The sequence below is a fragment of the Muntiacus reevesi genome, chromosome X, assembly GCF_963930625.1.
Source record: "Muntiacus reevesi chromosome X, mMunRee1.1, whole genome shotgun sequence".
Classification (NCBI taxonomy): Eukaryota; Metazoa; Chordata; class Mammalia; order Artiodactyla; family Cervidae; genus Muntiacus; species Muntiacus reevesi.
The window spans coordinates 20,760,016-20,773,466 of NC_089271.1; positions in this window are offsets into that span (position 1 = coordinate 20,760,016).

The following is a 13,451-nucleotide window of genomic DNA, read 5'->3' on the forward strand; positions in this document are numbered from 1 at the left end:
CCTTCCCCCATCCTACCCCTCCCACAAAAAAATAAGCTCATTTTCTAAGTCTGTGAGACTATTTCTGTTTTGTGAATAAAGGAACTATACAAACTTGATTTTGAAGGAAAAGTTAGTGAGTAAATGATCTTAGTTGTAAATCTTCAGCAAAGAAGAAATTTTCCCAAGAGCTAGGCAGGCAGCTATATATGTTAACTATATAAAATACAATCTAGCTATTGTTATATATTCATTCATTTATTAAAGACATTGAGCTCCACATATTTATTGATTCAGGTTATATCAATACAAACAACAAACAAGCTGGATCTCTATCTTTGTGAGAGTATGTCTACTTGGCATTTGTATGAAAACACAAAACAACTAACAAACTGGAACTAAGTCACCCAACTAAAATGAATTCTCTCTACAAAAGGATTTTAGAACTTAAAGTTTAATTATATATTTTGAAATACTGACAGTTCAGTGAAATGCTGGTACTAGCTTGACAATGGAATTATGATTTTTGTTCATTGGTTTAAACTTCTGCAATTCAGGAAGCAATGTCAAAAACAATAACATCAGACAAAGGGCCCCCTGGGAGAGACAAAGAATGAAAATAAATATGAATCTAAAAAGAGAAGGAGAAACTTTAAATATTAGAAAGGCAACAATGTTTGAATTCACAATTATAAAAGTATTGATTCGTACTGAATGATCTTATAATGATCAGCAGATAAGAATGAGTCTTGTTTAGATACCATTAATCAAGAAATTATGAATATGGTAAAGTGAGCACTTACCAGAAGCAATAAACCTAATGTATAGCACAGGGAACTCTGCTCAATGTTATGGGGAAATTTTTTCAAAATAAATAGAAGTACTTCATCCTCCAGATTCAAATACATTTTTGGTGGCTGTAACACCTAGCTGCCTATCCAAAATGGATTCTCCCCTTATGAGAACACAGATTTTATTGAGAGAGCACTGTGTTCATTAACTCTCCCCTCTCCAGACTTCTATAGCTCTACTTGACCCTCTGACTCAGTGAAAGTGAAAGTTGCTCAGCTGTGTCCCACTCTTTGTGACCTCATGGACTATACAGTCCGTGGAATTCTCGAGCCGAATACTAGAGTGAGTAGCATTTCCCTTCTCCAGGGGATCTTCCCAACCCAGGGATTGAATCCAGGTCTCCCGCATTGCAGGCAGATTCTTTACCAGCTGAGCCATCAGCTGAGCCGTCAGCCCCTTGTGACTCAGTACCTTATGAAATAAATATAGAAATCTGCTGAGTGAGGCATTTATGAAATTTAGTTTTCCTGAAAAGAGAGACAAATCTAGCTGACGTGTTTTTCTCTTTACCATTCTCCCTTTTTCTTGCCTGCAGTGGGGAATAATAACTTTCAAAGGGTGTGCCAATGACTTTCCACCACGAGGAACCAAGCTTTCCTCTAAGATTGGAGGATCATGAGGCAAAAAGTAGCCTGATTCACAGTGACTTCCTGGAGCAGCTGCACTTCCCCTAGGTAAACTATTTCTCATTTTATTGGTTAGCAAGAAAAAAAACAGGTTAACTCCTATTTAGGCAAGTCACATAATTTGGTTTCTCTTACCCAGGCAGGTTCTCTTACATTACAGGCAGATTCTTTACCATCTGAGCCACCAAGGAAGCCCTACTTGCAGTGAAATCCAATCCTAAATGTAAGACAGAAGCAGAGGGACAAGAAGGGGGAACCTGAATAAGTATATTTTGAAATTTCTCCCTGAGAAATTCTAATGTGAACCTTATTTTGCTCTATAAAAAAAGGGCTGTTCACCTCCATGTCATTGAGATGCATGTACATGTGTCCAGTGTATCTGAAATTTCCTTCTAACCCAGGGTCTTAAAATGAAAATGGAATCTAACTCATGGAAATAATTATTCTGTGTCCTAAATAATGTGCATTTTCTCTCTCTCTCTCTTTCCCTCTTCTTCTCTCTCTTTCTTGATTTTTCTACCCATATTTTTCATACACATATTACTAAAGTATACTTTTCAAAATTTTTAAATTATAACTCTCATGTCAAACATTTTATTTAAAAATTAATGAAGGAAACAATAAAATATTAAGACGGATTTCAAAAACATTTGAGGAGCTAATTGTAGGCAGTGTAATAAAGAATGCTAGGATAAGATTGTTGGGTTAAATATAGAACTGGTAATTGTCTACAGAGCAATAAATTATAATTTGCAGCATCACCCTTTCTACATGATAGAAATTATTTGCACCTCTACTGGATAAAAATGTGCAATTGAATATGTATATAACCTCACTACATTGAGATTCTTTAATTGATAGTCTTGATTTGTGTACATAATATACAAACTATAACTCATATAAGTATATATGTAAATATACTAAGTCTATAACATAAATATTATAAATGCATATTACTATGCTTGTGTGGCCACTCAGTTGCTTCAGTCGTGTCCGACTCTTTGTGACTCTATGGACTGTAGCCCACCAGGCTCCTCTGTCCATGGGATTTCCCAGGCAAGAATACTGAATGGGTTGCCATGCCCTCCTCCAGGGGATCTTCCTGACCCAGGGATTGAACCTGCATCTCCTGTGTCTCTTGCACTGGCAGACAGATTCTTTACTGCTGAACCACCAGGGAAGTCTCATATTTTAATATAATAAATACATATTTAAGTTTAAAATCTATAATAAATAAATATATAATGAACATGAGATATAATTATTAACAAATACTATTGTGATATGAATGGTATTAACTCCAACCCATACTTTCTAGGAGCTAGAAAAAGCCTTGGCTATGAGTAGCTGAAGGAAATGGTAGGTTCTGATTTGCTTCTATTCTTGTTCTGGTTCTTTGTTATCCACTGATCCTTATCACAGCTCAGTTTACCATCCATGACATTCTACAGGGAAAATACCTCTTTAGTTGCCTCAGAGAAAATCCCATTGACATCTTAGTGGTACTGTAAGCAACTACTCAAAAGTGGAGACTAAAATACCAGAGACTATGCCCATTGCAATTTTCTATACATTTTTTTATTATTCCTGTAGTTCAACTACTAATTGTTACTTAGCACACACATATAAAAATTCTGTTAATTAATACAGAATATGTCAATACCAAAGCACACTTTGAAAACAGGCTAACTATAGTTACATTTTATATATAGATGGGTGAGTTTTTCTCTCAGTTATTGGTGCAGAACTTGAAGAGACGACCCTGGATTTTGGAGGAACAAAATTTTTTAAGAGAGCACAGCCTTCAAACTTTCCCACTTACTGTTTAGAATATCATAGCCCCAGATAAACCTCTGGTGATGGCTGAGTGAGGAGTTTGGCAAATCCTCTCCCCCAAAAGCAGCAAAAAAGCTGAAGAAAATTGACAAAAATAACCTTTTCAGTACTATGGCAGTAGTCCAAAGGCATATAACAATGTAAGAAGTATTTATGCTTGAACAATTGCTGAATATTGAGTAGAAATCGTAGGAGTCTATGGCATTTTTGCCTGGGATGCTACCAAGAGCCCTCCAGCTCCATTGGCACAGATGTTCTGCCAGAGCAGAGCAGGCCATAAGGGCTGACAGCTTCACTGATGCGATCAAAATAGAGTGAACCTCTTAACTGGCGGTAATGGAATACACATTCTTTCCAAGAGAACAGGGGACATTTACAAAGATAGATGGTACTTGAGGTCATAAAATGAGCCTCAAAAACATTAAAAAAATTCAAGTCACATTAAATATATTCTCTGACCACTATGAAACTAAATTAAAAATAACAAAATGATTTCTATAAAAATCTCCCAGTATTTGCAAAATAAATATTCTATTTCTAAATAGTCCATAGATCTAAGAGGCAAACCAAAAGTTAAATTAGAAGTCTTTTGAAGTGGATGCAAATGAAAACACAATATATTAAAATGTGTAGGATGCCTTTAAATATGCAGTCAAGAAAAAATGCCCACATGAGAAAACAAGAACATTTTCAAATGATTTCAATGTCCACCTTCTGAAACAAGGAAAAAATAGCAAGTTACATCCATAATTAATAAATATCAAACAATAACGATTGTGGTAGAAATTGGTGAAATAATAACAGAAAACAATAGACAAAAACCAGTAACTGAAAAGTGATTCTTTGAGAAGTTCAACAAAACTGATAAGTCTTTAGCTGAACTGGCTAATGAAAAAATATACAAATTATTGGGAGTTGGTGATGGACATGGAAGCCTGTCACAAACAGTCGGACACAACTGAATTCAACTATGAATATTAGGGATGAAAGGAGTGACATCACTACAGAGTATAGAAAATTTTAAAGAATCATGAAGAACTTTGTGCCAAAATGTTTTAAAACTTTGATAAAATGGACAGATGCTTGACAGCTCAAACTATCAGAGCTCCCTGAACAATAAATAGCCTGAATAACCTTATATTTATTTAAAAAATGATATTGTAGTTAAAATCCTTTCAACAAAGATAATTTCAGAATCAGATGGCTTCAGTGGTGAATATCCAAACAGTTAAGGAATGAATGATACTAATTCTATACAAACTATTCGAGAAATTGAAGAGGAGAGACTCTTTTCCAGATCACCCACTAATACCAACATTATGCTACTACCAGAACAAGCTAAACTGTTATAAGAAAAGAAAACTAAGGACCAATATTCCTCATGGACATAAATGCAATAATTCAATAATTCCAAAAAAAGGTTTGGCAAATCTAATCCAATGCTAACAACAATAACGAAAGAACAGGCAAAGAATTTCAACAAAAACTTCATCAAAAAAGACATTGGGGCAGTAACTAATCACATGAAATTACCTTCAACATCATTAGTCATGAGGTGAATAAGAATTAGAATCAAAGTGAGAAAACATTCACATGCTAGAAAAGCAATTCTCAAAATTCTCCAAGCCAGGCTTCAACAGTACATGAACCATGAACTTCCAGATGTTCAAGCTGGATTTAGAAAAGGCAGTGGAACCAGAGATCAAATTGCCAACATCCACTGGATCATCAAAAAAGCAAGAGTTCCTGAAAAACATCTACTTCTGTTTTATTGACTATGCCAAAGTCTTTGACTATGTGGATCACAATAAACTGTGAAAAATTCTGAAAGAGATGGGAATACCAGACCACCTGACCTGCCTCTGAGAAATCTGTATGCAGGACAAGAAGCAACAGTTAGAACTGGGCATGAAACAACCGACTGGTTCCAAATCGGGAAAGGAATATGTCAAGGCTGTATACTGTCACCCTGCTTACTGAACTTATATGCAGAGTACATCATGCAAAATGCCAGTCTGGGTGAAACACAAGCTGGAATCAGGATTGCCAGAGAAATATCAACAACCTCAGATATGCAGATGACACCACCCTTATGGCAGAAAGTGAAGAAGAACTAAAGAGCCTCTTGATGAAAGTGAAAGAGGAGAGTGAAAAAATTGGCTTAAAGCTCAACATTCAGAAAACTAAGATCATGGCATCTGGTCCCATCACTTCATGGCAAATACATGGGGAATCAATGGAAACAGTGACAGACTTCATTTTGGGGGGCTCTAAAATCACTGCAGATGCTGACTGCAGCCATGAAATTAAAAGACGCTTGCTCCTTGGAAGAAAAGTTAAGACCAACCTAGACAACATATTAAAAAACAGGGACATTACTTTTTCAACAAAGGTCCATCCAGTCAAAGCTATGGTTTTTCCAGTAGTCATGTATGGATGTGAGAGTTGTACTATAAAGAAAGCTGAGCACCGAAGAATTGATGCTTTTGAACTGTGGTGTTGGAGAAGACTTTTGAGAGTCCCTTGGACTGCAAGGAGATCACACCAGTCAATCCTAAAGGAAATCAGTCCTGAATACTCATTGGAAGGACTGATGCTGAAGCTGAAACTCCAATATTTGGCCACCTGATGCAAAGAACTGACTCATTGGAAAAGACCTTGATGCTGGGAATGATTAAAGGCAGGAATAGAAGGGAACACCAGAGGATTAGATGGTTGGATGGCACCACCAACTTGATGTACATGAGTTTGAGCAAGCTCCAGGAATTGGTAAAGGACAGGGAATCCTGGTGGGCTGCAGTCCATGGAGTCGCAGAGTCGGACACGACTGAGCGACTGAAGAGAACTGAGAAACCACTACCAACCAATGATGAAGTCTAAAATTAAAAAGACTGACAATAACAAGTATTAGCAAGGATTTGGAACAACTGTAATTCTAATCCACTGATAGTTGGGATGTAAAATAGTGTGGTTACTCTGGTAAAGAGTTATAGTTTGGCATTCACCTACTACATGATTTGGCCATCCCCTTCAGAGGTGTAACCCAAGAGAAACAAAAGCATATGTCCATACAAATACTTGCGTATGACTATTTGTAACAGTTTTATTTATAATGGCCAAAAACAGGAAGGAGATCTGAACTGTACATCAACAGATGAATGGATTAAAACAAAACAAAACCCTGCTATAGTCATGCAATAGAACACTTCTCAGCAGTAAAAAACGATGAACTACTAATACATTCTATAACAGAGATAAACCTCAATGTAAATGTGCTGAGAGAAATAAATCGTGCCAAAAAAGAAATAAAATGCATGGGGCTTCCTTGATGACTCAGTGGTAAAGAGTCTGCCTGCCAATGCAGGAGACAAGGGTTTGATCTCTGATTTGGGAAGATTGAACATGCCATGAGGCAACTAAGCCCATGTGATACCATTGCTGAGCCTGTGCTCCAGAGCCTGGGGGCCACAGCTACTGAGCCCACATGCTGCAACTATTGAAGCCTGTGTGCCCTTGAGCCCATGCTTCACAGCAAGAGAAGCCATGGCAATGAGAAGTCCGCACATCACAACTAGAGAGTAGTCCCTACTTGCCACAATTAGAGAAAACCCCACGTGCAGCAATGAAGACCTAGCATAGCCAAAAACAAATAAAAATCTAAAATGAAAAATGATGTATAATTCAATTTGTATAAAGTTAAAAAAAAATGGAAACTAATCTATAGTGACAGAGAGAAGATCAGTGAATTCTAGGAGATCTTGGGTCAGAGAGGAGCAGACAGAATCATGAAGACAATTATATTTTGGAGGTAATGTATATGTTTATTATTGTGACAATGGTTTAAATATATGTGGAGACTTATTAAATTATAGGATTTAAATATTTCAGTTTATCATACATCAACTATTGCAAAATTAGGGTTTTTTTTTTTAATCCCAAAAAAGACCAGGTAGAAGTGACTTGGTGAGTTACATCAAATATTTAATGAAAAACATCCAAATTTTTGCAAGCTCTTCCAGTAGATAGAGAAGGAGGGAATGTACTTTATAATCCATTCTATGAGGCCAGTATTAATCTGATATTAAAGCCAGAAAAAGACATCACCAAAAAAACTACAAACCAATATTCCTCATTAACATAATCAGAAAGATCGCTTGACAAAAATTCATTCAAAATGGATCCTAAACCAAAATATAAAATGCAAAACTATAGAAGTCTCAGAATATAGCACAGGCAAAAATCTAGGTGACCTTGGGTTTGACAATAACTTTTCAAATGCAACTCCGACAGTGTGATCTAAGAAAGAAAAAAATGATAAGATGAGCTACATTAAAATGAAAAACTTCTGCTCTTTTAAAGACACTGATAAGAGAATGTAGGGTAAGCCATGGGCTGGAAGACAAATTTTGTAAAACATTTCATAAAGGACTAGTATCCAAAGTATGCAAAGAACTTTTAACACTCAGCAATAAGAAAACAATATAATTACAAATAGGCAAAAGATTTAAACAGACACATCACCAAGAAAAATTGGTGACAGAAAATATACATATGACAGATACTCAACATCAAATGTCACCAGGGAATTGCAAATTAAAACAGCAGTAAGATAACACCACACACCTATTAAAATGCCTGAAGTGGGAAACACTGCCTATGCTAAAGGCCCACAAGAATGGGGAGCAATAATTCTTATTCACTACTGGTGGGAATAAAAAGGATACAGTCATGGCAGAAGACGCTTGAACTGTTTCTTACAAAATTAAGCCTACTTTTACCACAGGATCCATCAATCATGCTCCTTGGTATGTACACAGATGAATTAAGAACATAGGTCCTCACAAGGTCTGCACACAAACGTTTATAGGAACTTTATTAATAAGTGCCAAAACTTGGAAGCAACCAAGACATCTTTCAACAGGTGAATGGATATACAAATTGTGGTACATCCATACAATGGAATGTTATTCAGTGCTAAATAGAAATGAGATACCAAGGACAAAAAGACACAGAGGAAATGTAAATGAAAATTTGCAAGTGAAGAAATCAATCTGAGAAGGCTAAATATTATTTTATTCCCATGATATGGCATTCTAGAAAAGGCAAAACTATGGAGACAGTAAAAAAGATTAGTGGTTTCTAAGTGTTTGAGAAGGAAGGAAGAAAGGTGGAGCATGGGGTTTTTTAGGGCAGTGAAATTGTTCCACATGTTACTATAATAGTAGACAGATATCATTAAATATCTGTCAAACTCTACAGTATGTACAACACAAAGAGTGAACCCTAATGTAAACTATGGACTTTGTTAAGAATAATGTATTAATGTTAGCTCATCAACTGCAACAAAAGTACCACACTAATGCAGGACATTAATAAGAGGGAAAACTGTGTAGGGGAGGGAAGAAGGTGCATGGGAACTGTGAACTTTCAGCTTAAGTTTCCTTTAAATCTAAAACTGCTCAAAAAGTAAAGCATTACACACACACACGATTTATCTTCAAACTATTTATGTAACCCTTGTAAAGTTCAATGTATATGGTTCCCCACTTAAAATTGTGGCTGTGACTTTAAAAATCAAATTGTCAAAATAAAATAAAATAAATAGAGGTGAAGGTAATATTCTCATTTCCAGGATCATTCTGCTATAGTCACTCATTCACTTTGCTATACTAAGTTGCACTGAACTTTTAAGACTTAACTGATATCATATTTAACTCCCTAATAAATCTCATCATTTGTTCTTACACTGAGCCTATGCCATGTATTTTGGACCCTAATTTGTTGCTTGAAGCATAACATTATCTTCTTAACTAGTGTTTCTTATTATAAGAGAATAGGATCTCTTCTTCAGTATTTCTGACAGACCTCAGTACCATGTGGAATATAAAGAATGTTTTAAAATACTGCTTTACTTTCATGCTTATAACAAATGTATTATAGTTTAAGAATTCTGAATAGCATGCACTTATTTTTGACTATTAGCTCAACATCACTAATCATATGGGAAATGCAAAACAAAGCCACAATGAGGTATCACTTCACACCTGTCAGAATAGCCATCATCAAAAAGTCTATAAATAAAATATTGGAGAGGATGTCAAGAAAAGGGAACTCTCCAACACTGTTGGTGGGAATGCAAATTGGTGCAGCCACTATGGAGAATAGTATGCAGGTTTCTCAAAAAATAAAATAAAAATAGAACTACAATATGACACAACAATTCCACTTATGAGTATATATCCAAAAAACCCAGAAACACTAATTTAAAAAGATACATGGACTCTAATGTTCATAGCAGCATTAGTTACAATTGCTAAGATATGGAAGCAGCATAAATGTCCATAAACAAACGAGAGCATAAAGATGTGGTACACACACACACACACACACACACACACACACACACACACACAGAAATACTGCTCAATCATAAAAAAAAAGTTTGGCACTGGCAGCAACATGGATGGACTTGGAGGGCATTATGCTAAGTGAGATAAGTCAGACAAAGGCAAATACAGAATAAAATCACTTACATATGAAACATAAAAAAAATACAACAGCTTAGTGAACAAAAAGGAATCAAACTCACAGAAATAGAGAACAAACCAGTGAGGGTAAAGACGGGAGAAGGTGCAATATAAGGGTGGGAGATTAAGAGGTACAAACTAGTATACAAAATAAGCTATAGGGATATACTCTACAACATGAGGAATACAGCCAATATTTTTAAAATACACATTAAACTATCAAAATTAAATAACATTAAAAACTTTAAAATGCTTCTTTACAAATATATCCCTTGAGGGGTTTCCCTGATGGTTCAGTGTTAAAAGAGTCGACCTTGCAATGCAAGGAACACTGGTCCAGGAAGACCCCATGTGCCATGGGGCAACTAAGCCCGTGTGCCACAACTACTGAGCCAGAACTCTAGAGCCCATGAGCTACAACTACTGAGCCCACATGCAGCAACTACTAAAGCCCTCACACACTAGAGCCCATGCTCCTCAATGAGAAGCCACTGCAATGAGAAAGCCTGTGTGCTACAACCAGAGACTAGTCCCCAGTGCCCACAACTAGAGAAAGCTTGCATACAGCAACCAAGATTCAGCACAGCCAAAAATAAATAAATAAACCATTTTTTAAAATCTCTCTGGAAAAGAATGAATTGGTTCTTCATAATTTTCAGTTCCAAATAGGAAAAGGAGTACATCAAGGCTGTATATTGTCACCCTGCTTATTTAACTTATATGCAGAGTACATCATGAGAAACGCTGGGCTGGAGAAAGCACAACCTGGAATCAAGATTGCCAGGAGAAATATCAATAACCTCAGATATGCAGATGACACCACCCTTATGGCAGAAAGTAAAGAAGAACTAAAGAGCCTTTTGATGAAAGTGAAAGATGAGAGTGAAAAAGTTGGCTTAAAGCTCAACATTCAGAAAACTAAGATCATGGCATCCAGTCCCATCACTTCATGGCAAATAGATGGGTAAACAGTGGCTGACTTTATTTTTCTGGGCTCCAAAATCACTGAAGATGGTGATTGCAGCCATGAAATTAAAAGATGCTTGCTCCTTGAAAGAAAAGTTATAGTCAACCTAGACAGAATATTAAAAAGCAGAGACATTACTTTGCCAGCAAAGGTCCATCTAGTCAAGGCTATGGTTTTCCCAGTAGTCATGTATGGATGTGAAAGTTGGGACTTTGAAGAAAGGTGAGTGCCGAAGAATTGATGCTTTTGAACTGTGGTGTTGGAGAAGACTCTTGAGAGTCCCTTGGACAGCAAGGAGATCCAACCAGTCCATCCTAAAGGAGATCAGTCCTTTATACTGGGTGTTCACTGGAACGACTGATGTTGAAGCTGAAACTCCAATACTTTGGCCACCTGATGCGGAGAGCTGACTCATTGGAAAAGACCCTGATGCTGGGAAAGATTGAGGGCAGGAGGAGAAGGGGACGACAGAGGATGAGATGGTTGGATGGCATCACTGACACAATGGACATGGGTTTGGGTGGACTCCGGGAGTTGTTGATGGACAGGAAGGCCTGGCATGCTGCAGTTCATGGGGTCACAAAGAGTTGGACACGACTGAGTGACTGAACTGAACTCAATTTTCCAAAGTTATGTAAACCCCAACAGCTTCTATCATCTCCAGCTGGGGCCATGAAACTAATACTATCTTAACCAAAAGAAGCAAAACTAAGACAGCTCTTCTTTCTCTGTTCTGCACTCTCTCTTTCATCTTCCAACCTCAAGGAGGTATGGAAAAAATATGGATAAGCTGCAGCAGCCCATGGAATAGTTAGGAAAGGAGAGAAATCACATAAAGAGTGACAACCACGCTGGATATGAGGAGAAATGACCTAGGATATCCTGGATTGGGCAAGCCATGGGTCACCTCCATGTGATGGGCCTAAGTAAAAGATGCAAACGAGTGAACAAGGAAATGGAAGGACTACACTGAAAGAAAAGGAAGAGACTCTTAAAAGTTATTTTTTGATTTTACTTATATAAAACATTTAAACTACTAATTATAATTTAATATTAATATAAAAATATTAAAAATAAAACATTTTAAAACTATAGTTTTAAAATCAACTCTATAAAGAAGCAATATTCTGAAAAGTTTGGCTTCTAATCTGTTCCTTTTCCTTATCCCCTTCCTCCAACATAGTAGGGTTTCTAGTTTAAAATAAATAGAATCTGGCTATAAGCCTCTATTTCAGTTTCACTTAATCTGCAATGAAAGTAATTTGGATGATATGAAAAAAAAAAAGATAACTCAAAACAATGAAACAATAGCCTATCGATCTGTTTGCAGAACATCAGAGGAATTTCGACTAAGACAAGGCTCATGGAAAGAGAATGAAAACACTATTCCTAGTATACTATGCTAAGCTTTTCTAAAAGTTAGTTTGAGACCCATTGTTCCCCTGAAGTCTTCATTCAGAAACGTAAAGTCTATATCAACTAGAGAGCTGGGTATTCATCCTTCTACTGACTTCTTTCTGTCTCCATCTCTTCCATCAACTAGTACACTATCTTGCTACAATGAGTTAGAGATTAAAATTTCCAGAAGGCTATAGGACCAAACGTGGATAGCAAGCTTTTAAAAGCACATTGAATTCTAACATTTGAATCAGTTCTAATGAGGTGGATGAAACTGGAACCCATTATACAGAGTGAAGTAAGCCAGAAAGATAAAGAACATTACAGTATACTAACACATATATACGGAATTTAGAAAGATGGTAACGATGGCCCTATATACAGAGCAAGAGAAGAGATGCAGAAGTACAGAACAGACTTTTGAACTCTGTGGGAGAAGGTGAGGGTGGGATGTTTTGAAAGAACAGCATGTATATTATCTGTGGTGAAACAGACCACCAGCCCAGGTGGGATGCATGAGTCAAGTGCTTGGGCCTGGTGGGCTGGGAAGACCCAGAGGAATCGGGTGGAGAGGGAGGTGGGATGGGGGACTGGGATGGGGAATACGTGTAACTCTATGGCTGATTCATATCGATGTGTGACAAAACCCACTGAAAAAAAAAAACCTGAAAAAAAAAAAAGCACATTGAATTCTAAAACATAGGGTCTTTACATGTAAAACACCAAAGAGAGTATTAAATGAGAGTCCAAAAGAAGTATACAAAGGGAATGATAGTATTCTTTAAATTATGTATGAATTTCCCCAGATAATGAGGATAGAATATTCCAAATCAGTTCAATTACACGTTAGAAAATAATATTATAAGTGCTGAGAACTGGTCTGTAGACAACAACTAGTCTTCTAGCTTTTGGTATGAAAAGGACAAAGACATTCATAATCGTGTAGTGCATGCATGCTCAGTCATGTCTGACTCTTTGCAATCCCCTGGACTGTAGCCCACCAGGCTACTCTGTCCATGGGATTTCCCAGACAAGAATATTGGAATGGGTTGCAATTTCTTTCTCAAGGGGATCTTTTCGACCCAGGGATTGAACCCGTGTCTCCTGCATTGGCAGGGGGATTCTTAACCAGTGAGCCACCTGGGAAGCCCAAATATATTATACCTTGTCAATTCACAAACATCATCTCAGGATCTTTCCTTAGTTATGTGAAGAGAAGCAAACAGAAATACAAACCAACATACCACCTATGAAATATTAGGGAAA